The following is a 25,897-nucleotide window of genomic DNA, read 5'->3' on the forward strand; positions in this document are numbered from 1 at the left end:
TAGGAGAAGAGAAAGTCAGCCAAGTGCAGGTGTTCTTGCAACTCTGTAATGGGAAAAACCACAAGGTGGAATTCTCCTTCCCCCTGCACAACTTTTAAAGATACAGAAGACCTCTTGGCTGCAGCCTCCAAGAGGTCTTCTGTATCTTTAAAAGTTGTGTAGGGGGAAGGGAGAATTCCACCTTGTGGTTTTTCCCATTACAGAGTTGCAAGAACACCTGCACTTGGCTGACCTCCTCTTCTCCTAAAGATACAGTATCAGTCTCAGGCCATGGACCTGGCAACTGTCCCGTCCAGAGCCGGAAGGACGAGGCTGAGACAAGGGTGCAAGTAAATCTTGTTTTATTAGAGTAATGGATACATCAAAGGCATTGAGCTTCATAGAAAACCCTGTGCTAACTCACTAGAATCCCTAACTACACTCTAGACATGCTCTGCGGCATATGAAGGAAGTTGACTCTGCAACTCCCCGCTGTGAGCGGCAAGCTTAAGTAGGCAACGTTTTCGATCGAAATCTCTGACTCCTTCACAAGTCCTGTCTCTGTCCCATTCGTTTCTCGCGGCGGCGGAAGCAAGGCGAGAGGGGGCATGTCTCCAATGGCTCATCGGAAGACACCTGCTCCTGAGCAACGGGCACGAGGTCAGGGGGCTGCTCCACGTTGGTAGCATCCTGGGAACGGCTGGGCAAAGGAGGAGTTGGCATTGTCTCTGGAACTTCCCCCAACAGGTCCTCTGCAGGAGCTGGGGGCGGCGCACTCTGTTCCTCAGAGATCGCGCCTTTCATGGGAACTGGCTGGAGTTCGGACTCACCCCCTCCCTCAAGGTCCTGCTCAGACTCAACAACTTCCAAATCTTCTGCATCTTCTGGCAGTGGAGGCGCTTGAAACTCATGCCTCCCCCTTCCCTGTTCCTTCTGGGATGGCTGAGGCTCAACAGCAACCCTACTGAAGATAGCTGATAGGAGTCAGCTGAGGCTGGGGGTGTGGTTCCAGCAGCTCCAGCTCAAAAAACCCAGTGGCTGGCTGGAAAAGCTGCTAGAACAATGCAAATGTATCAGCATTGTACTTAACCTGTCAGTTGATGTGCTGCTGACCTCAGACATGTCCCGCTTGTCCATAGCCTGACCTAGGGCTGCTCTGACCTTGCCTCATGGACTCTGGTGGTTTGGAGACTTGTCCTGGACTTTGCTTTGATTGTTGTCCACGTTGGTACTATTGCTGGCAAGTTGCTTCCTCAGGAGCCTAGTGAGAACATGACAGCCCCGCACGTAGAAGGTCCCCAGTTCACTCCCTGACATCTCCGCGCAGGGCTGGGAGAGATCCCTGCCTGAACTCCTAGAGGGGCATTGCCAGTCAGCATAGACAATTCTGAGTGAGGTGGACCAATGACCTGACTCGGTATAAGGAGCTTCCGATGTCCCTTCACTGCAAGGCAGCAAAGACACAGTGACTAAGCTAAGAGTGGATGGTCTTGAAAGGTCCTTGCTCATCCTCGGGGCAAATCAGCACAAGGCTTCTGGGGCGGGGGCTCAGAGTTGCTCATTCAACATGAGCCTTATGTAAGGGCTGCTACCCGCCAGGGGCTGTGCGTTCAGTGTTGTGGGCCCAAATCTGTAGAACTGCCTCCCAGAACAGAGAACAGACAGGACCCTTCTCCCTGTTGAACTTCCAGAGCCTAGGGAAGAATCTTTCATTTCAGCAGGTGTGGTGTAGTGGTTGGACTACGACCTGGGAGAGCAGGGTTTGAATCCCCACACAGCCACGAAGCTCAGCCTCAGAGAAAGGCAATGGTAACCCCCTTCTGAATACCGCTTACCATGAAAATCCTATTTGTAGGGCCACCATAAGTTGGGATCAACTTGAATGCAGTCCATTTCCATTTTAAGAAAGTTTTCCGACATTACGGTTAATTTTAACTGATTTTGTCTTTTACCATTACTTTTGTAGCCTTAATGTATACCACTTAAGAGAGACCACAGTGTTCAGCAGAATATAAATTGCTGCCTTGGGCTTCTTTGGGAGGACGGGTGAGATATAAGTGTAACAAATTAACACACACAAAAAGGGTAGAAGTAAAACTTTATTGTATGCTTAGCCATGGGCCATGTGCAAGAGTACAAATCAAATATAAACATACATACAAACAAACAACCCTTTAATTTATATAACTTTACCAGTAGAGGCAGACTCATACCTGGGAAAAATTCTCTTAGCAAAGGAGTCCCTCATTTTTTGTGCTGCCATGGCGAAATTGGCAACCGCTTGTGTTATGTAGTTACATTCATCCAGTAATAGCACAATTATCTTCACCAAAAAGGGTAGAAGAAGAGCCCTGTTCCAAAAGATTAGAGAAATGAAAGGGAAATTTAAACCAAGAGTAGGGATGTTGAATAATCAACAGGGAAACACACTGACTGACCGAGATGAAATAAAAGGAAGATGGAAGCAATACACTGAAGAACTCTACAAAAGAGATGCCAGGATGACAGATTCATTCACGGAGGAACCGTATGATGACGAACCAGAAATTTTAGGATGTGAGGTGAAAGCTGCTCTTAAAATACTTGGAAGACACAAATCACCAGGAATAGATGGCATACCAGTAGAGCTGCTACAAACTACTTAGACTGAATCTGTCCAAAGTTTGACAAAAATCTGTCAAGAAATATGGAAAACTAAACAATGGCCCACAGACTGGAAGCATTCCATATACATCCCAATTCCAAAGAAAGGGGATCCCAGGGAATGCAGTAATTATCGAACTATTGCCTTAATATCCCATGCAAGTAAAGTAATGCTCAAGATTCTACAACAAAGGCTCTTGCCATATATGGAGCGAGAAACGCCAGATGTCCAAGCTGGATTTAGAAAGGGAAGAGGTACCAGAGATCACATTGCAAACATAAGTTGGATAATGGAACAGACCAAGGAATTTCAGAAGAAAATCACCCTGTGCTTTATAGATTACAGCAAAGCCTTTGACTGTGTAGATCATGAAAAACTATGGAATGCTTTAAAAGAAATGGGGGTGTCACAGCATCTGATTGTCCTGATGCGCAACCTATACTCTGGACAAAGAGGCTACTGTAAAGACGGAATATGGAGAAAGTGACTGGTTTCCCATCGGAAAGGGTGTGAGACAGGGGTGTATTTTATCACCCTATTTATTTAATCTATACGCAGAACATATCATACGGAAAGCAGGATTGGACCAAGATGAAGGAGGTGTGAAAATTGGAGGGAGAAATATCAATAATTTAAGATATGCAGACGATACCATACTCTTAGCAGAAACCAGTAATGATTTGAAACAAATGCTCATGAAAGTTAAAGAGGAAAGCACAAAAGCAGGACTACAGCTGAATGTCAAGAAGACTAAAGTAATGACAACAGAAGATTTATGCAACTTTACAGTTGACAACGAGGACATTGAACTTGTCAAGGATTATCAATACCTTGGCACAGTCATTAACCAAAATGGAGACAACAGTCAAGAAATCAGAAGAAGGCTAGGACTAGGGAGAGCAGCTGTGAGAGAACTAGAAAAGGTCCTCAAATGCAAAGATGTATCACTGAACACTAAAGTCAGGATCACTCAGACCATGGTATTTCCGATCTCTATGCATGGATGTGAAAGTTGGACAGTGAAAAAAGCGGCTAAGAGAAAAATAAACTCATTTGAAATGTGTTGTTGGAAGAGAGCTTTGCAGATACCATGGACTGCAAAAAAGACCAATAATTGGGTGTTAGAACAAATTAAACCGGGACTATCACTAGAAGCTAAAATGATGAAATGAAGATTATCATGAGAAGACATGATTCACTAGAAAATACAATCATGCTGGGAAAAACAGAAGGGAGTAAAAAAAGAGGAAGGCCAAACAAGAGGTGGATTGATTCCATAAAGGAAGCTGCAGACCTGAACTTACAAGATCTGAACAGGGTGGTTCATCACAGATGCTCTTGGAGGTCGCTGATTCATGGGGTCGCCATAAGTCGCAGTCGACTTGGAGGCACATAACAACAAACCCTGAGAATCACAGAAAAGGACCTTTAGCAGTCAGGATAGGAGAGAAGATATTCCAGAAGATATTCCAAGGTGCAGTGCTTTTTTTTAACTGTTAACTGTTTTTAGAGCGTATTTATTTATTTATTTATTGTTTTATTTATATCTCGCCCTTCCTCCCAGCAGGAGCCCAGGGCAGCAAGCAAAAGCACTGAAAACACTTTAAAACATCATAAAAACAGACTTTAAAAGACATTAAAAAAATCTTTAAAACATTTTTAAAAAGCTTTCAAGACATTTTTTTTAAAAAAAGGTTAAAAACATATTAAAAAGCAATTCCAGCACAGAGGCAGACTGGGATAAGGTCGGTAACTGTTTAGCTGTAACTGTTTTTCAGAACTCTTGCTTGTTTGTTCAATTGCTTTGCTGATGCGTTTGCTTCCCTGGCCTCCTTTGGGAAGAAGGATGGGATATAAATTCAAATTAATAATAATGATAATTATGATGATGTAGACTTCACCCATACCACACTGAAACCATGTCTTCCAGGTTTAATTGCGAACACTAAGATGCATAACCTGTAACAGGGAAGATTTTTGTGCAGACATCCCGTAATGGTGCTTGGCTCAGCCAGGAAGGTGTAGAGGTGTACACATACACACACAAAACTCCTGTCCCCTTTAACTACAAGGCAGGTCAGCCCAGAGGCTCAACACCAATGAGCAAAAGAAGCACATGACTTAATCTTGCTTATTGACTGTAGACACAAAGCAAACTTTGAACGCTGCTCTCTTTCCCATTTTCTCTCTTCAACTTCTCAACAGAAGCTGATACAAAGTGTGGGGGGTGGCAGAGTTTGTGGGGTGGTAGAGTGTGGAGGGGGAACGGTGACATGGGTGGGAGAAAGGGAATCTTCAATAGCTGAAATGGTTTCTTTCAAAATACAAACAGGGAGCCTTGAGGGCTGAAGCGAAATCTCCAGCCAAGGAGAATGAACGAACGAACGAACACACACACACACACACACACACACACACACAGAGAGAGAGAGAGAGAGAGAGAGAGAGAGAGAGAGAGAGAGAGAGAGGTGCACCCTAAACATCCTTGCTGCCACCGGGATACCTCAGCACCCCTTGGCTGGGATCCAGGAGGGTTTGTCATCCTGGATGGAGTTCCTAACTCTCCCCCCACCCCACCCCCTGTGAATAACAAGGCTCTGATAATATGACAGCCCTCCTCCTAGGTTTCAAAAAGGGTATGATATGCAAAAAGGGTGCTTGCTCTCCAAGAACTTGTGTAGCTGACTTCTTCTGAATCGGACCGTTGATGTAGCCCTACCCTGTCTACTCTGACTGGCAGCAGCTCTTCAGGGTCTCAGATAGGGGTCCCTTTCCTAGCCGTGCCACTTGAGATAGTTGTTAACTGGAGTTGCCAGGGACTGTTCCTCAAAACCTCCCTCTCTATAGCTCCGGAGCCAGTTGTGCAACTCCTTGGATTGATGGATCTTCTTTCCCCCTGTTGTATGTTAACTTTCCCTTTCCTCCTTTAAAAAAAAAGTTATTTTGCCACCCTGGGCTCTTGCTGGGAGGAAGGGCGGGATATAAATCAAATAATAATAATAATAATAATTTTTAAATCAAATATTAAAGGTTTTCCTCACCTCCTTTCCCTAAGAGCAGCTAGGGGAAAAAGTCTATTTTTTTTTTAATGTGAGGGAGTTATGGTTATGAGCACATTAGTTGCCCATAGCACAGTGTTTCCATTCACCACACCTGGAGGGGGAATGGATTGATCTGCCAATCAGTTGTGAAACGTCTTTGAAGCCACAGACCTGAACTTGCAAGATCTGAACGGGGTGGTTCATGACAGATGCTCTTGGAGGTCACTGATTCATAGGGTCACCATAAGTCGTAGTCGACTTGAAGGCACATAACAACAAAGAAAAACGCACTGGAGCTGATCCCACCAGGTTTTGTAGTAAAAAAAGGGCGGGGTTTGACTTGCGTTGTGTGCCCATTTTCAAAAGAGAGAGGTGGAAACACGCTGGAACTAGCAGAACAGGAAGTGTGTTTCCACCCTTATCGTAAAGAGTGAGTTCAGTTTTGACACTTTTTTCAGGGCTCAGCCACAGGGTATGTAAAACAAGTTACTAAATGCTTTTGCCTGTCAAAAGAAGGGAGAAGGTAAGAGCGTTTTACAGATGCAAATACATTTGCGAAAGGCCGATAACTCAGTAGCATATACTGTGGGTCCTCCAAGATTTGATCCCTGGTATTTCCAGATGTTAAGAATGTACAAATAATTTACACAGTAACCCAAACTGGATACATAGGAAGTTTTTCCAAAAGTGTAGAAAAGTGCCAGACTCATTTTAGCACGGCAAAAGGTGCAGTGGGGGACTAAGGTTAAGTTTGTTTGAGGCTTTTTTTAATTTAAAAAAAATCCTTCTTGTTGGTCACAGAGAGAAGAAAAAATCAACATGCTAGTTCCACGGCTACCATAGTTCCTGCCTCCCCCCTCTAAAAGCATGTTGGGGGGTGTCAGGACAGGGAGTTTCGGATCCCGTATACCCAAGGCCTCCTTTAATCTACCCCCCAACATACCCTTGAAATACTTCCCTTTTTGCACGCTCTGTTGTCGAATCACAAACCACAGATGAAAGGCAGCTGCAAGATTTCTGCTGCTGCAACAAGGAGGCATCCATTAGTGGACCTCCCCCTCCTCCACTCAGAGAGAGGGAAATGGAAATGGACTGCCTTAAAATCAATCCCGACTTATGGCTACCCTATGAATAGGGTTTTCATGGTAAGCAGTATTCAGAGGGGGTTTACCATTGCCTCCTTCTGAGGCTAGTCCTCCCCAGCTGGCTAGGGCCTGCTCAGCTTGCCCCAGCTGCACAAGCCAGCCCCTCCCTTGTCCGCAACTGCCAGCTGGGGGGCAACTGAGCTCCTTGGGACTATTCAGCACGCCCACAGCTGCACAGGTGGCAGGGCATGTAAACCCTGAGCCACTCACTGTGGGGGGGGTGAGGATCCCACCTCAGACCTCCTTCTGTCAGGTCCCTCCAGTCAGGATCCTCATTTTTATTTTGTTCTCTCACCGGCTCTAGCACAGATCTCGCAAGATCGCACTGCTAGGCAGCACCACCAGCCACTCCCTGTTTCACAATATTGCCTTAGGACTTTGCCTTAGTCCCCTTCTGGCTTATTGTTACTTTGTGTCTGGGTGCACTTGCAGGTCACAACCCCCCTGTATCTTCGTGCCTATAAAGAATACAGCCCTGTGTTGCTCTGGATACCTGATGATGTTACATTATCTCTTCACCGCTGCCACCATTGATACTGTTTCCCAACGTTGGTATATGCCCTGCCCACCCTTCTGGTCTGTGAAACCCAGCCAAGGATCAGGCTTTTGGTAAACCAAGAATAATATTTATTTATAAACACCAGGAAATAACAAGATTACTTATGGGATATTTAACAAGTGTATGGTTTCATATATTGTGTTCCTCTTTATGTTTCTAATCATATATAATCTGCCTCAATACCAGCCAAATATAATCTAACCCACAACCAACTCCAAAACCCAAACTCCACAACCAACCGACTCAACCAACCAACTGTCATCCTCTCATTTATACTTTCAGCCACTCAAATGCTCAGCCAATCATCATACAGCATTCTCTAGCATTCTAGCCCATGTACTCCCCGCTCTCACTCAATCCACTTACCATGTATACTTTAATAAACCAGCACTTACCATATTTACAGTTATCAAAATACAGGGGCATCACATTTCCCCCCCCCCTTTAAATAAAAGCAAAGTATTACTCCTGTGCCCAGGAATAATACAACGTGTTATATACAAGTGCATGTCACTCAGGGGTAGAGTGTCCTTCCAGTCTCACATCTTGATCACGTGACTGCAGTATCAGCAACCTCCCTTGAAAGTCCATCCGCCAGCATGTTGTCCTTTCCTTTGATGAAAACAAAGTCCACCTGATATTCCTGCAGCGCCCAGGACCACCTTTGCAGCATGGTGTTGTTTCTCATCGTGTCCAGCCACAGCAGCGCGCGATGATCCGTGATGACAGTGCATCTCCTTCCCCACACGTAGGGACACAGCTTGCTCAGGCCCCACACGACTGCCAAACACTCTTTCTGTACCGATGAGTAGTTCTGTTCTCTTGCTGACAGTTTACGACTTAGGTATGCAATGGGAAGCTTGATGCCTTCCCTCTCCTGCATCAGCACAACTCCAAGAGCCAAATCAGATGCATCTGTCGCCATGATGAAAGGCTGCTCAAAGTCCAGAGCTATCAACACGAGACTCTGGCACAGTGCTTGCTTCAGTTGGTCAAAAGTTTTTTGACACCTTTCATCCCATCTCACACACTCAGCACACTTTTTCTGCGTTAATTCATGCAGTGGGGTTGCTATTTCTCCAAACCCCTTTATAAACTTTCTATAAAAACCAACCATACCTAGAAATGCCCTCACTTGTTTCTTGTTTAAGGGAACAGGCCAAGACTGAATAGCCTCCACTTTATTCCATAAGGGGGTTATTTTGTCACTCCCCACCTTATGCCCTAGGTAAGTTACTTCAGGTAACCCAAACTGGCACTTTTTAACTTTGATTGTCAACCCAGCCTTTTTAAGTGCCTTCCAACACCACTGTTAAATGTTGAACATGTTCTGGCACCAACTTGCTGAATATAGCTACGTCGTCCATGTATGCCACAGCAAAGTCTGACATGCCTCTCAATATGGTGTTAATTAATCTCTGGAAGGAACTTGGTGAGTTCCTAAGCCCCATAGGTAATGTTGTAAATTCATACAACCCACCAGGTGTGTTAAAAGCAGTTTTGCACCTGGACTGCTCTTCCAACTCCATCTGCCAAAACCCTTTGCATAGATCTATTGTGGAGATGATTGTGGCTGTCCCCAACAGTTCCAACATGGTGTCTACCCTAGGCATGGGGTACGCATCTGGAACTGTGATTTTATTTATAGCTCTATAATCAATACAAAATCTGATTGTCCCATCTTTCTTTGGTACCAGCACTATACTAGAGGACCAGGGACTAATCGATTCCCGAATCACACCCAGCTCTAGCATATCTCCTACTTCCTTTCTGATTTCATCCAACACTCTTCCATTCACTCTGTAAGGGGTAGATCTAATTGGGGGATGATTTCCAGTGTCAATAATATGTTTTGCCACACTGGTTCTACCAGGTCTATTGCTGAAGAGTTCCCCATATTTGCTCAAAACACTCATAATTTCTTCCTTGACTTTTCCATCCACCTCATCTGACCATTCCAACTGATCTAAACCACCTTCTGCCTTGCTCTCTTGTACTAAGTCTGGCAAATCAGGACCACTTCCTTCAGGGAACAAGGTGACTTGCAAAACTTTTGCATCCCTGGTGTGATAAGGTTTTAACATGTTCACATGCACTACCTTATGCTTTTTTAATTTGTCTGCTGTTATAACATGTCAATGTGTCAAGTTTTTCTCTAGTGATATATGGTCCCTCCCAGCTGGCTTGCAGTTTATCATGTTTTCTAGGGATGAATGCCGTGACCATATCTCCCACTTCATACACACGCTCTCTTGCTGTTCTGTCATACCAGTAACTTTGTTTCTGCTGAGCTTGGCTCAAATTCTTTTGTACTACTCCCATCATAGATTCTAGCTTGTTGCGGAAGTCTAGTACATAATCAACCACAGATGTTTTATACTTCCCACGAATTTTGTAACAACTCCAAAGGTCCCCTCACTTTCCTTGCAAACATTAATTCAAAGGGCGAGAACCCTGTTGATTCTTGAGGTACTTCTCGGTAGGCAAATAAAAAAACACCCCAAACGTTCATCCCAGTCCTGTGGGTGATCTTGAACATAACTTTTTATCATTCCTTTGAGCACCTCGTTAAACCTTTCAGTTAACCCATTGGTTGCTGGATGACATGTGGTTGTTTTCAAATGCTTCAATCCACAACACTTCCACGTACATTGCATCACTTCTCCCATAAATACACTGCCTTGATCAGTCAAAACCTCATGTGGAAAACCCAGCCTCATAAAGATTTTCAGCAATGCCTCTGCCACTACAGGGGCTTCCACTGACCTCAGGGCCTCAGCATCTGGGTACCTCGTTGCAAAATCCACCACCACTAATATATATTTCCTGCCATGCCTTGTGGGTTTAGAAAAAGGACCCACCAAGTCTATTCCCACTCTATAAAATGGTTGTCTATAATCCTATAATAGGAAGGGGCTTCGATGGAGCTTTTGTTTTTACCCCACTTTTCCCCACTTTTTGGCATATCATACAAGAGGAACAGTACTGTTTGACATCCTTGGAAATGTTTGGCCAATAGTAATGAGCAGTCAGCCTTTTCTTTGTCTTTTTTATTCCAAGATGCCCTGAACAAGGAATATCATGTGCCATATCTAGCAGTCTGGATCTGAATTTGCTAGGCACAACCAATTGTTTAACTGGTCCACAGCAGATCTCTCTCTCTTTTGGTAACCACACTCTATACAACACACCATTCTCCCACACTGTTTGATCCCTCAAGGTATCTGTAAATGGGATTCTTTGTGTTAGTGCTTGCTCCTTTACTGGTTTTAAACTGATATCATTTTCCAGTTCATTCCTGAACTGTTGTGCCTCTGCATTACATAACACATTCATACTTTTGTAACCAATTCTCTTTCTCTCCAGGCTTACTAAGTGTTGCTATGGTGACCTCAGGCTCAGTTACAGGCTCCACCCTGTTCTGCTCAGTGTCAGACAAAATGGCTTCTGCAGCTTTACCAAGCTGTCGCCTTGTTACGACATAGATCTTTCCCTGTGATCTCATTATATCTCTGCCCAATATTACAGGTTCCTGTTGCTGGGCATTGATACCCACTTTATAAGTCTCCTCTTTTCCTCTCCAACTCAATTTTATTAGGGCCATGGGAATGCTCTCTGGCTCACCTCTCACACCTTGGATTACCAACTTTTCCTGAGGTAAAATTTCTTCAGTTCTTATCAAATCTGGCCTCAGTAAGATCTGAGCAGCACCTGTGTCCAGCAAAGCCCAATATTTTGCCCCTTGCACATACTTCTTCTCTCAATCTTGAATCAAAATCTTGAACATTTGACCAGCTTATTTGCCAGAATTGTATTTTCTTAGTTTCCTCCTCTCTCAGTTCGCTTTTCACTGCTCTTCCTTGAACAGGATTACTGATGGGGTTTGCAGTTTCACACTGGAAATGGAGATGTCCTGGCTTACCACATTTGAGACAGAGTTTCTCCTCCATTTTAGGATACACAGACCCAAACTGAGGGGTCTTGTGCCCTTCTGATTTTATTTGAGGGTTTACTCTCTGTGGTACCACATCTCTTCTGCCATTATTATTTGGTCTTGTTTTAAAATCCCTTTGTGCTTTACCCATCCAACCAGTTCGGTTTGAGGTAAAATGATCTGCCAGTTCTGCTGCCTCTGCACAGACTTAGGGGAACGATATTTGACCAGCAATCTAATTTCTGATGGCAATTGATGATATAATTGGTCTAATATCATGAGGCTTTTCACCTCTTCCACAGACTGAGCTTTAGCACTTGTCAGCCATTTTTCAAATATGTCCATCAGTTTTGCCCCCAACTCCACGAAAGACCTCCCTGTCTGTATCTGGAAATTTCTGAAAAGTTTTTTAAAATAATCAGGCCCCAGTCTAAATCTTTTGAACACTGCTTCTTTAAATTCAGCATATGTCATTGGCCTGTCTGAGGGAAAATATTGATACATCTCAGCCAATTCCCCTTTAATTAAGTTTGATAAATACTGCATGTATTTATCTTCAGGTAGCCCCCACATCTGAGCTGCCTTTTCAAATGTTGTGAGATAAATTTGTGGATCTTGACCAGGCTCATACACAGCAAAGTCTTTTGGAGTAACTTTTATTTTTGCTTCATCTCTTTCTTTTCTTGCCTCCTCATAATGAAACTTCTCTCTTTCTAATTCTAACCTTTCAGCGTCCATTCTCACTCTTTCAGTTTCCAATATTCGTTGCTTTTCCTTTTCTCCAATCTCCATCCTCAGTTTCATCATCTCAATCTCTCTGTCCTTATCTTTTTCCTCACGTTCCCATCTTAACTTCTCTCTTAAATACTCCATATAAACAGGATTACTTGAGCACCCTTCTGGGGTCTCTTCTCTTACAAGTTCTTTGGTTTGGACTGATGTATAAGTTATTAATGCTACCCGCAATTCATCCACCCCTTTACCCTCATGAGGTAAATGAAAAGCTATACATTTTTCCACCAGCTCTTCTCTCTTCATTTTTAAGAACTCAGCCATGTTTCTTAGAGCTCACACACTTTACCACACACGCACAAGTAATCTTTGTCAGTTATTCCCTTCACAGTCACACCACTTTTCAGGGACTCTCTCTTTTGTAACAGCTGCACAAGCCAGTCCCTCCCTTGTCCGCAACTGCCAGCTGGGGGGCAACTGGGCTCCTTGGGACTATGCCGCTTGCCCAGGGCACATAACCCCTGAGCCACTCCCTGTGGGGGTGATCTTTAGCTGGCCCTTGACACCCAGGAGACACGAGTGGGGATTTAAACTCACAGACTCTGGACTCCCAGCCAGGCTCTCCTCCCCACTGTGCTATACCAGCTGAATCAGAGAGGGAGATCTGCAAAAATCCTACCATCCCAGGACACTCTTCTGGTGACCAGAGAATTGCCCCCTGAGTTATACTTTGGGCTTTTGTGGCCTAGTGCAATTTAATCCAGGCTGTAAAGGGTGTACGGACCAGAGAGAGGGCATTCTCGGTTGTGGCCCCCACCCTTTGGAATTCTCTTCCGTATGATCTCCGACATGCTCCCTCCCTGATAGGTTTTCGTCGAGCCTTAAAAACCTGGCTATTCAGGCAGGCCTATGGAATTGAGGAGGGTTAATTTTATGATGTTTTAATTGGAAATTGGTTTTAAATTGTTTAGGACTGTGGTTGTTTGGTATATTGTATATTATGTATAGCTTTTGCTATTGTAAGTCGCCTAGAGTGTCCACTAACCTGGACAGATAGGCGACCAATAAATAAAATTATTATTATTATTATTATTATTGTATATCATCACTAATGCAAGGAGGATGGTGTGTGTGTGTTTTGCAGGGAGGTGCTGTCTTTATTGCTTATTATTAGTTTTATATCATTATTAAATGTATACCCTGCTCTTCCTCCAACAAGGAGCCCAGGGCGGTAAACAACAAGGGATAAAACAATAAAAACCTCTTTCAAACAATTGCAATGCAGATGCAGACTTTTAATAATGTGCTGTTCGTAGGCCACCCAGGGAATATTTATTGATGGGCAGTTATATAAATTTAAGTCTGAATAAATAAATACACGTAATGCCTCCACCCAAAACCCTGCAGAGCTTCTGTTTAAGAGTAGATGGTGTTAAACAATGTGGGCTAAGCTGCTCTGGGGTCCATTTAAGGCTGTTTCGTACGTCCCTCTCCTATGGCACAGGAATTAAGTTTAGCCATTCCATGGCATTCCAAGGAAGCATAAGAAATCATTCCCCTTGGTTTATGTTCACAGCGTGAACAAACAGAAGGAGTTTCTTTACTGGAACCAAGACTTGCAGGTTGCCAAAACCAGAAGTCTATAGAAAGACCATCAAAACAGCTTTCCCAGCCTCAAGGCAGTGTGTCATAATGGTTCGAGCAGGGTTAGGCAACATGGGGCCCTCCATATGTTCTGGGCAACAACTTCCTTCATCCTCAGCCAGCATGATTCTTGGTCAGGGATGATGGGAGTTGTGGCCCATAATATTTGGAGGGCACCAGATTGACTGCCCCTGGATGAGAGTGGTGGACTAGGATCTGGGAGACCAGGGTTCAAATCCCCACTCACTTATGAAGCTCACTGTGTGACCTTGGACTAGTCACCATCCCTCAACCTAACCTTCCTCAAAGGGTTGGTGTGAGAATGAAACGGAGAGGAGGAGAGGTGGTCCCAAGGTATATTCTGGAGGCACATGAGGCCACCAGCTTGCTGAAGCTAAGCAGATGTGGGTCTGGTCAGTGCCTGGATGGGAGATTCCCTGGGAAACACATGTATGCTGCCTTGGATTCTATGATGAAAGAAAGGCAGGATATAAATGTAATAAATAAGTAAGTGTGTATGGCACCTTGAGCATCTTAGAGGAAAAGTGGGATACAAATGAGCAAACACAGAATCATAGAACAGTAGAGTTGGAAGGAGCCTATAAGGCCATCAAGTCCAACCCCTTGAGGGCTTGAGGGCCCCAGGTTCCCCATCCCTGCACTTAGGGGGAAAGGCCAGGTCGTGGTGGTTCATCATCTGTTTTGCATGCATTCAGTCCCTGGTATCTCCAGGTAGGGCTGGCAATGTCGCCTGCCTGAAAACCTGGACAGTCACTGCCAGTCAATGTGGGCAATACTAAGCAAGATGGACCAATGGACCAACTCGGTAAGGCAGCTTCTACATTTCAAAATTATTGAGAAATTTAAAACCAGTTTCTTGGCTGGACTTCAAACTGGTTCACATCATAGATAAAAAGCCAAAATTATCACAATATAAAAACATTCCAGTTCTTCTTTTTATAAAAGCATTCCAGTATGCATCAATAAGACCCATATAAAAAAATTAGGGATATCCCAACATCAAAAGACTGTCCTTCACCATCAGCTGACTGTGGCTGATGGGAGCTGTAGTCCAAAACATCTGGAAGGCACCCTCTTAGCCTCATGAAAACCCTATTTATAGGGTAGCCATAAGTTGGAATCGACTTGAGGGCAGTACATTTACATTTAAACACCCAAACGCTAAGTGTTTGCCAGATGGTACCCAACATTAACCCGCTGGGTTTGCTTTTATGGCAAAAACAGGAAAACCAGGAACATTTTGCGGAATGTTTTGGGACTGCTCTCATTCCGCACCTACAGCTTCAGAATCTTGTAGGTGCAAACGTACTCTCACAGCATTTGGACCTCGTTGCAGGGATGCCATCTGCACAGCTTAAACCAGACCTTTGTTGTTGTTGTTATGTGCCTTCGATTACAACTTCTGGTGACCGTATGAATCAGTGCAGCAGATAAAGAGTGGTGAGCATCCAATTCAATGTGTAGAAAAAGGGGGTCAAAGACCAGAATGCTGAAGTCTTTTATAAAAAACTGGCTTTATTGCGAGATTTTTTTCAAAGAAGCCCAAACTGGTTTTATTGCAGAATATTTTTCAAAGAAGCCCAACACGTTTCAGCCTGTAATCACAGGCCTTCATCAGGGGATAATGAACTTTTACAATGGTTAACCGAACAATTTTGGTCCTGTATTGCACTGATAACAATCCTCTTATACAAGATTGTACAGATTATATGAATCAGTGACCTCCAATAGCATCTGTCATTAACCACCCTGTTCAGATCTTGTAAGTTCAGGTCTGCGGCTTCCTTTATGGAATCAATCCACCTCTTGTTTGGCCTTCCTCTTTTTCTACTCCCTGCTGTTTTTCCCAGCATTATTGTCTTTTCTAGTGAATCATGTCTTCTCATTGAGTGTACAAAATATGATAATCTTAGTTTCATCATTTTAGCTTCTAGTGATAGTTCTGGTTAATTTGTTCTAACACCCAATTATTTGTCTTTTTCACAATCCATGGTATGCGCAAAGCTCTCCTCCAACACCACATTTCACATGTTCTCATTGGGCTATTTGGGGGGCCTCCCTCCTTTTTTTTTTTGCTACTTTTTTATAGTTCTGCAAGCTATATGAGCCTGTTGATAGTTTCTTTTTTTGTGTTGGTGGTGCCATTTTGGCTATGTAAGAATATTCACTCAATTTCATAATTAGTGTATACAATACATGAATCCCTGAATCTTGAGATGAAGTGGAGTGTGTTGGGGGGATTTGATATGATAACCTCAGTTTCATCATTTTACCTTCTAATGATAGTTCTGGTTTAACACCCAATTATTTGTCTTTTTTGTGGTCCATGGTACGCGCAAAGCTCTCCGCCGACACTACATTTCAAATTAGTTTATTTTTCTCTTATCCACTTTTTTCACTGTCCAACTTTCACATCCGTACATAGAGATTGGGAACACAATGGTCTGAATGATCCTGACTTTGGTGTTCAGTGATACATCTCTGCGTTTGAGGACCTTTTCTAGTTCTCTCAGAGCTGCCCTGCCCGGTCCTAGCCTTCTTCTGATCTCTTGACTATTGTTTCCATTTTGGTTAATGACTGTGCCGAGGTATTGATAATCCTTGACAAGTTCAATGTCCTCGTTGTCAACTTTAAAGTTACATTACCAGACCTTTATGGCCACCAAAAAACGTCACAACCTCAGCTTGGCAACAGATTGCGTGGAACATTACTTTAACTACAGCTCTTTCTAGATGCTGGCCTCCCATTAAAAGGGCAGGAGGCAACATTCCCCCCCCCCCGGAAGGAAAGAGCTTTTCTACTAGTACCGTGACAGTTCTCCTCACCATATACCTGCAACACAAGGGGCAAAAGTTGCATATTGGCAGCGCTCTATAAATAAGCCAGGCACAGGAGCTCTCATAAGCCTGCATCTCAACTGCAGCCATGAATCTTCACAGGAGTTCTACGAGCAATTTGACAGCACTATCTTATATTTAGGGTAAGTGATGCATAGAGACCCATTTCTTACAGAGATGATAAATCGCTGTCTGGCCGGTAACACTTCAGGCTGCCTCTGGAGCTCACATGACTATATGGATGTTGGCCACCTCCAAGAGAACTAGGCCCTTGGCTTTCTGCTATCATACTACACCAGCTCTGTTTGCACCCCTAATTCGTACCCTTTGACACAGGTAAAAAGTGCTGGTCCTGTTTAGGGCGACACGGAAATTCTGACAAGCTTTTTCTTTTTCTACCAAACTGAACTAGGCAGCATTTGATTCAATTAAATGTGTTGCATCCACTCCATCTACGCTTGGAGAGAGAAATACGTAATGAAATTATAGTCATAAGAACATAAGAAGAGCCTGCTGGATCAGACCAGTGGCCCATCTAGTCCAGCATCCTGTTCTCACAGTGGCCAACCAGGTGCCTGGGGGAAGCCCGCAAGCAGGACCCGAGTGCAAGAACGCTCTCCCCTCCTGAGGCTTCCAGCAACTGGTTTTCAGAAGCATGCTGCCTCTGACTAAGGTGGCAGAGCACAGCCATCACGGCTAGTAGCCATTGATAGCCCTGTCCTCCATGAATTTGTCTAATCTTCTTTTAAAGCCGTCCAAGCTGGTGGCCATTACTGCATCTTGTGGGAGCAAATTCCATAGTTTAACTATGCGCTGAGTAAAGAAGTACTTCCTTTTGTCTGTCCTGAATCTTCCAACATTCAGCTTCTTTGAATGTCCACGAGTTCTAGTATTATGAGAGAGGAAGAAGAATTTTTCTCTATCCACTTTCTCAATGCCATGCATAATTTTATACACTTCTATCATGTCTCCTCTGACCCGCCTTTTCTCTAAACTAAAAAGCCCCAAATGCTGCAACCTTTCCTCGTAAGGGAGTCGCTCCATCCCCTTGATCATTCTGGTTGCCCTCTTCTGAACCTTTTCCAACTCTTGAATATCCTTTTTGAGATGAGGCGACCAGAACTGTACACAGTATTCCAAATGCGGCCTCACCATACATTTATACAACGGCATTATGATATCGGCTGTTTTATTTTCAATACCTTTCCTAATTATCGCTAGCATGGAATTTGCCTTTTTCACAGCTGCCGCACACTGGGTCGACATTTTCATCGTGCTGTCCACTACAACCCCGAGGTCTCTCTCCTGGTCGGTCGCCGCCAGTTCAGACCCCATGAGCGTATATGTGAAATTCAGATTTTTTGCTCCAATATGCATAATTTTACACTTGTTTATATTGAATTGCATTTGCCATTTTTCCGCCCATTCACTCAGTTTGCAGAGATCTTTTTGGAGCTCTTCGCAATCCCTTTTTGTTTTAACAACAATTTAGTGTCGTCAGCAAACTTGGCCACTTCACTGCTCACTCCTAATTCTAGGTCATTAATGAACAAGTTGAAAAGTACAGGTCCCAATACCGATCCTTGAGGGACTCCACTTTCTACAGCCCTCCATTGGGAGAACTGTCCGTTTATTCCTACTCTCTGCTTTCTGCTTCTCAACCAATTCCTTATCCACAAGAGGACCTCTCCTCTTATTCCATGACTGCTAAGCTTCCTCAGAAGTCTTCGGTGAGGTACCTTGTCAAACGCTTTTTGAAAGTCTAAGTACACTATGTCCACTGGATCACCTCTATCTATATGCTTGTTGACACTCTCAAAGAATTCTAATAGGTTACTGAGACAGGACTTTCCCTTGCAGAAACCATGCTGGCTCTGCTTCAGCAAGGCTTGTTCTTCTATGTGCTTAGTTAATCTAGCTTTAATCATACTTTCTACCAGTTTTCCAGGGACAGAAGTTAAGCTAACTGGCCTGTAATTTCCAGGATCCCCTCTGGATCCCTTTTTGAAGATTGGCATTACATTTGCCACTTTCCAGTCCTCAGGCACGGAGGAGGACCCGAGGGACAAGTTACATATTTTAGTTAGCAGATCAGCAATTTCACATTTGAGTTCTTTGAGAACTCTCAGATGGATGCCATCCGGGCCCGGTGATTTGTCAGTTTTTATATTGTCCATTAAGCTTAGAACTTCCTCTCTCGTTACCACTATTTGTCTCAGTTCCTCAGAATCCCTTCCTGCAAATGTTAGTTCAGGTTCAGGGATCTGCCCTATATCTTCCACTGTGAAGACAGATGCAAAGAATTCATTTAGCTTCTCTGCAATCTCCTGATCGTTCTTTAGTACACCTTTGACTCCCTTCTCATCCAAGGGTCCAATCGCCTCCCTAGATGGTCTCCTGCTTTGAATGTATTTATAGAATTTTTTGTTGTTGGTTTTTATGTTCTTAGCAATGTGCTCCTCAAATTCTTTTTTAGCATCCCTTATTGTCTTCTTGCATTTCTTTTGCCAGAGTTTGTGTTCTTGTTTATTTTCTTCATTCGGACAAGACTTCCATTTTCTGAAGGAAGACTTTTTGCCTCTAAGAGCTTCCTTGACTTTGCTCGTTAACCATGCTGGCATCTTCTTGGCCCTGGCGGTACCTTTTCTGATCTGCGGTATGCACTCCAGTTGAGCTTCTAATATAGTGTTTTTAAACAACTTCCAAGCATTTTCGAGTGATGTGACCCTCTGGACTTTGTTTTTCAGCTTTCTTTTTACCAATCCCCTCCTTTTTGTGAAGTTTCCTCTTTTGAAGTCAAAGGTGACCGTGTTGGATTTTCTTGGCAATTGGCCAGTTACATGTATGTTTAATTTAATAGCACTGTGGTCACTGCTCCCAATCGGTTCAACAACACTTACATCTCGCACCAGGTCCCGGTCCCCACTGAGGATTAAATCCAGGGTTGCCGTCCCTCTGGTCAGTTCCATGACCAACTGGTCTGGGGAATAGTCATTTAGAATATCTAGAAACGTTGCTTCTTTGTCATGACTGGAACACATATGCGGCCAGTCTATGTCCGGGTAGTTGAAATCACCCATTACTACCACATTTCCTAGTTTGGATGCTTCCTCAATTTCATATCTCATCTCACGGTCTCCCTGAGCATTTTGATCAGAGTCCACTCTGGTCAGATCCTCTTAAAGGACCCCTCCTAGAAGACTTCTGAGAACTGTAGCTTTAATGCACAGCTGGATATTCTTGATAAGATATTTCACACCCTACTTTCCTCTCTCTATATTTCTATTGTTTGTTTTCAGCATTTCGCTCCCCTGTTCCCTAACAGAATGTTTTTATTGGATTTATTACTCTGGAAATGTTAAATATAAATATTTAAATAAATAAATAAGGTCACCGCTCAAAATTATTTAATACACGCACATATACACATTGTTGAAAAGACAGATGGGAATTAGAGCAGAACTGCCCACTGGATGAAGGAGTCAACCTCAGAAGGGGGGGGACGGGACTGCAGCAACCTGATTTAATTATAACAGTATTTGTATACTGCTATTAATTTTAGAAAAGCAGTTTGCAACATCCAGACCCATATACAGTATACACATACAACCTTCTGGGTGTCCTCAGTCAACAACTCAGCTGGCCAGCCCACTCTCTAGGAAGGGGAGGCAGAGAGGCATGTGCCGAAGGCGCATGGTGCAGCCACCCTGCTGAAGTTAAACAGGTCTGCATTTGCCCAACACCCGGCTAGGAAAGCCCCACCTGCGCCGCCTTGGGTTCCATCGTGGAGAAAGGCAGGATAGAATCCAGAGGGGCCATAGCTCAGTGGCAGAGAATCTGGTCTGCGTGCAGAAGGGCCCGGGTTCAATTCCTGTAATACTGAGGTAGACGGACCAATGGTAGAAGGCAACATTCTAAGTGTAATAAATAGTACCCGCATCTTTCCAAACATGGTATGTGTCTGAACAAACCATTATCATTATTATTATTACATTTATTTATATACTGCATTTCCCACAAATACTCATGTGCTCAAAGCGGTTCACACAAATAGTCCAAATGCAATAGCACAACACATAATAAAAAGTATAATCACTACATTAAGTATATATATACATCAAAGCATAAATGAGCATAAAGCTCAACAACAAAGCCAAGGCAAAAATATTTAAACACAAACCCCCAAGCTGATACAAAAATCTCTTCCGTCCCCGAAACCCCCACAGCTCCACCCAAAGGGCCAAAAAGTCTCCTGAAGGCAGCTCCCTTTTGAAGGCTCCCAGGGCTGGAGGGTGGGGCAAGGCAGGTGGAAATAGCCCTCCCCTGATGGCAAACAAGAGTCTCTCTCCCCTCATCAATTGAAACCATCAGTTAGATTCAAAGCTGGACTGGAGTGCAGAGGTCACGTGGGGTGGGCAGTGGCAGCGATGGAGATTCACTGGGAAAGGAAATGGCCCTTGCATTGATGGAGTGAGGCTATTAACATGTAGGCCCCCTCCCACATTGCCCACATACTTAAGCCTAGTGTGCAAGAAAGCCTTCGGCAGCCTGAAGCCCTCCAGATATTTTTGACTACACAGGAAGCTGCCTTATACTGAATCAGACCATTGGTCTGTCTAACCCAGTATTGTCTACACTGACTGGCAGCACCTCTCCAGGATTTTAGGCAGGGAATCTTTCCCAGCCATTTGGGATTGAACCTGGGACCTTCTGCATGCAAAGCAGATGCTCTACCATGGAGCAACTGGGGCTGATGGGAGTTGTAGTCCAAAACCCCCGAAGGGCTCCAGGTTGGCGAAGACTGCTAGAATGGGAGATGCCAAAAGAGTAATGATTTCAGCAATATCTACCAGCGGAGTAAAGAAATCAGAAGTTAAGAATCGGGGGGAGGGGGGAAGTGGAGTGAAGAGAAGAACGGGTATGCATCCAGAGAGAAGGAGAGGAGCACATTCCACAGAGACTGAGAGCAATCCCATCCAAGAGACAAAAACAAATAATTCTGGGAACACAAATGTTTGCATTTGTACAAGGCACCGGCAGCCCTGGTGCGATGTGAGAAACCATGAGGTAAGGGTATGTTTGTTTTAACTTTGGCCTGATTTTCCATCTCAACGGACTCTTCCAGTTCTACTTATTCAAGTTATTTTATGAAATTATTCCACGGCTAGGAGGGTACGAGGGGTCCTCCAGCATCTCCACAAAGCAAACTTGTGATTGTTCAGCATCCTATGTGCCTGCAGGTATGCAATACACTCAGTGTTGAAAGGGTACATGCCCGCATGTGTCAAAGTGTAAACATGGTACAGGTAACTCTCAGGCTTTTTGTAGGTGAAATGCCACTGTCAAACAGTGTTTTGCGAAACAATATATGTTATCATTGTCTCTGCCCTAGAGATGGGAGTCTATTTTCCAGGTTACCCCTTACCCATGTTGGTACTCTCCTTTACTCCCCCCTCACCAGAGAGACCTGGAAGGGTTTTTTAATCTGCTTTTTCTCCTCCCTCCATTCCATTTTTTACTTGGGAGAAATTCATTTGTTTTGGCAAGCAAGTTGCTGTCAAGTGTGTATGTTTTATTTTACATACTGCATTTTATGTTATTTTTATGCCATTCTAAGAGCCATGGCTGGAGAGCAGCTGATAAATATTTAAACAAATAAAACATTTGTCTTGTCTTTACTGAACTGCTTGGAAGATTGGCCGAGAAACAGAAAAATCCACCAACTAATGCACCCCTCCAAGGTGCATTATCAGATTATCTGCAAGCTTTATTCAAAACTAACTACGTCCAATGGGGGTAGTGATGGAGGATATGGCATACTGAACAACAGAAAGCCAAACCCCAGCAACACATAGTGACTTCATTTGCACATAACATTAAACCACAGTTTAGCTGCATTACAAGGATGAACTTGCGTACTCCTCCTTCCCCTCTCTCCCCCTCCCAACACAAACCCTCACTTTAGGGTTGAGATGTTATAGTTAATCTTTATGGTTAGTGAAAATAAACCACCTTAAACTATGGTTTGAAGTTATGTCATTTCCACTAACCATAGTTAAAACTAACTGTGGTTTATCAGAGTTTGGACATCATGTCAAACTGTGTTGGAAAAGAAGCAAAAGCTTCCAAACCCCACTTGGGAAGAGGATAGGGCAGAGGGGTAGTGCACAGATCTGGGCCTTGCTGAAGCTTGTCCTTGTAATGCTAAACTACGGTTTAGGATTATGTGTGAATGCAACCACAGGCAACACTGGGGAAAGTCAGACTATAACTGGATCGGGAAGATGTGGATTCAAATCCATGCTCAACCTTGGAACTCAGGGGACAGCGTATGACAAGTCACAGTCTCTTACGGACCCACACCAACATTGCCTGTGCAGCTTGGGAATGGCAATGATACATGCCTTTCCCACACCACTTTACTAACAGATGAGGCCACAAGATTCCTCTCTGTGCCAGAGCTATCCATTCCAAAAACTAAGGCAATGGTGATGGTAACACTGGAAGGGATCTAGGTCAGGGCTGTGAGCTCCAGACGTTTCGTACTACAACTCCCATCAGCCCCAGCCGGCATGACCAATAGTCAGGGATAATGGGAACTGTGCTCACACATCATCTGAAGGCCTTCCAGTGAGGTGGGAGGAGGGGAAGAATAGTCTGGATAATCACAGAATAGTTGTAAGGATAAAAAATGGGATAATCCCATGGTGCCTCGCAGATGGAGCAGAAAACGAAGATGATCCACATGACACGCCTACATTTCCTCCCCTGTTGAACAGCAGATCCACAGACACACAAGGCAATTCCCTCTCAAGCACAAAGTCATCCAAGTGATGCAGCCTTCACACATTTTCTAAACAAAATTACTTTTCCTCACATCTCTAATTGCAAAACCCAGGATCCAGAAATTAGAAAAGATGGTTTAAAGACAAGAAAACATGGTCTTGCTCTCCTGTGCGCTAACAATGCCATGCCAGAATATCATACGTTGCATTTTGGAGAGTTAATATCTGAAGTCTACAGTCCTAAATCTGCAGTCAGCGGGGAAGGGGTTGCAACTCTGCTTTGCGCTTAAGCAGGGTTGTAGCTGACAGGGGTCTCAGGGGGTCTTAGACCCCCTACTTTTTGGGAGCAGGGTCTCAACAGGGTACCTATATCTCCAACAACCTACAAGCCAATCAGCATGAAATGAGAGTCTGCTGGCCACTGAGAAGAGAGTCTTCTAATATGCTTCCTTGTCTTTTCCTGCTGATGGGAGCCAGTTAGAGAGAAAGGAGGTGAGTCAGCCACTGAGAAGACTCTTTTCAGTAGCCAACACTCTCCCCTTCCATGCTGATTGGCTCCTAGGGACGTCTGTTGTTGTGGGAGAAGGCATTAGCAAGGATCTCCTTCCTAACCCAGCAGCAAAAGAAAAAAAAGGGGGGAGGTGTAGCTGTGACTATCAGGAAGGGATCCTGCACTTCTGAATTTGCCACTACACTATTGCGCTTCAGAAACCTCAGATTTGATTCCTGACACCTCTTGCAAAGAGATTTTTCAGAGAGCAAGGCTGGTGGAGAAGCAGGGGAAGAGAGGTGCTTAAGAGGCACGGCTGTCACTCTGAAATGAAAGCCTGGGGCTACGCAAAGTAACAGTCTGAGACAGCAGCTTCTTATCAGACTACTTCTGAGTAAGCCACAATTACAGCCACAATTCATTTTGCCCTTAGAAACAACTTTACGGGCCATTCAAATCCATGACACATCATCCACAACAGACAACCTGCATTTTTATTTTGCTTCCTGATTTTGGGGTTTTTTTACACATCTACAGGAGAAGAAAAGTGCATCTGTGTCTCCGGATTAGGCACCCTCAGTTAGCGCATTAGGCTGGGTCCACGCAGCAAGGGCACGCGTGGTCCCTTTTCAGGTCCATGCTCAAAGTGACGTGGAAGAATTGTTCTTGCCTCACAGAAAGATGTCCTTTGACACTCCGTCCCTTCCTTAAACAGGGCTCTCCAGCCTTGCTCGCTGGAAAACCTCTTTGCAAGAGGTGTCTGGAATCAAATCTGAGTCAGCGAGGAACACCAAGTGCAGTCTGCCTGTGCATGTGTGCCCGTCCCCATTAAGGAAAGCGCATGGGCAGCGCATATGCTCAAAGCAGCGCCGGCTTTCCCTTCTTGCGAGCGACTTCAGGAGGACCCTGGAAAAAGAGAGCTGCCACCCCTCAACTGCCTTCTCAACAACGCCTTTGCGTGCATTGCTAGGCACCCTGAACCCCCCCCCCCACACACACACACTCCAGGCACAAGTGAAGGGGGGGGCAGAGAGAGAAAAGGACGGTCACATCCTGCAGTTGCACAGAAATTCAGCGTCTGGCAGAAGAAAAATGCCCACAAGTAAAGCAAAAGCATCCTCTGCCCAAATCTCCTCTCCGGAACGAGCAGCAACTCCGCAGGGGGAGAGGAAGATGCTCAGTGGTCCTTCCAGCCCCGAACCTGGTCAAAACCGGCCCCGATCGTCCTCCAAAACAAGCCCGGAGCGGCGGGGGATCTGATGGTGAGCAAAAGGCAAATCTCACGCCAGTCCTTACCTTACAGCTCCCGGGAGCGTCAAAGGAGGGGAGTAAGTTTACGGAGAGCGCCAGGAAAGGGGAGGAGAGGCTGCCCAGCAAGACAGGCTGAGGCGAGGCGAGGCGCCGCTGCCTTGCAGCGTCGTTGGCAATCCCCGGGAGCAGGCAGAGAGACCGGAGCTCAAGGCACGGTGGGAAGCGGACCTTTTAAGGCGGGGAGGGAAGCGGGCTGGCGCGCCCCCTGGTGGATTTCAGGAGGCAGGGAACGAGCTGACGCCAGAAAAAAACAAGTCGAGATAGATAGATAGATAGATAGATAGATAGATAGATAGATAGATAGATAGATGTAGGCCTCCAGGGACTTGGGAGTGTGTGTCTTAAACCCTTTACTTTTTTCGGAGCCGCGTCCCAGCAGGGTTCCTATGCCTCCAGCATCCTGTGAGCCAATCAGCATGAAAGGGGAGTGTGTTAGCCACTGGGAAGAGTCTTCTAGCGTGCTTCCTTGTCCGTTCTTACTGATTGGAACCAATCAGCATGAAATGAGGCAAGCCAGCCATTGAGAAGACTCTTCTCAGTTGCTAACACTCCCTCCTTTCTTGCTGATTGGCTCCTAGGGATGGCTGTTGTTGCAGAACAAGGCATTAACAAGGGTTTCATTCTCAATTCAACAAAAAGAAAGGATGGGAGGGGACGTGGGTGTGACTGTCCTGAAGGGACAGTCTTCTGAATTGGCCACTACACTTCTGAATTCACTTCTGAATTTGCCACTACATTAATGGATGGATGGATGGATGGATGGATGGATGGATG

The 25,897-nt window shown here is 44.6% G+C and overlaps 1 protein-coding gene across 1 annotated transcript in view; it reads right to left on the bottom strand.

Moving 5' to 3' along the window:
- The window catches only part of EXTL3 (exostosin like glycosyltransferase 3), a 230,152-nt gene extending 204,917 nt beyond the window's left edge, over window positions 1-25,235 (bottom strand). The window contains exon 1 of the mRNA XM_061625837.1: window positions 25,109-25,235. The gene's annotated coding sequence lies outside the window, so the exon portion shown is untranslated. The remainder of the gene's footprint in view (window positions 1-25,108) is intronic.
- Window positions 25,236-25,897: the final 662 nt, after the last annotated feature.

The sequence above is a fragment of the Rhineura floridana genome, chromosome 4, assembly GCF_030035675.1.
Source record: "Rhineura floridana isolate rRhiFlo1 chromosome 4, rRhiFlo1.hap2, whole genome shotgun sequence".
Lineage (NCBI taxonomy): Eukaryota > Metazoa > Chordata > Lepidosauria > Squamata > Rhineuridae > Rhineura > Rhineura floridana.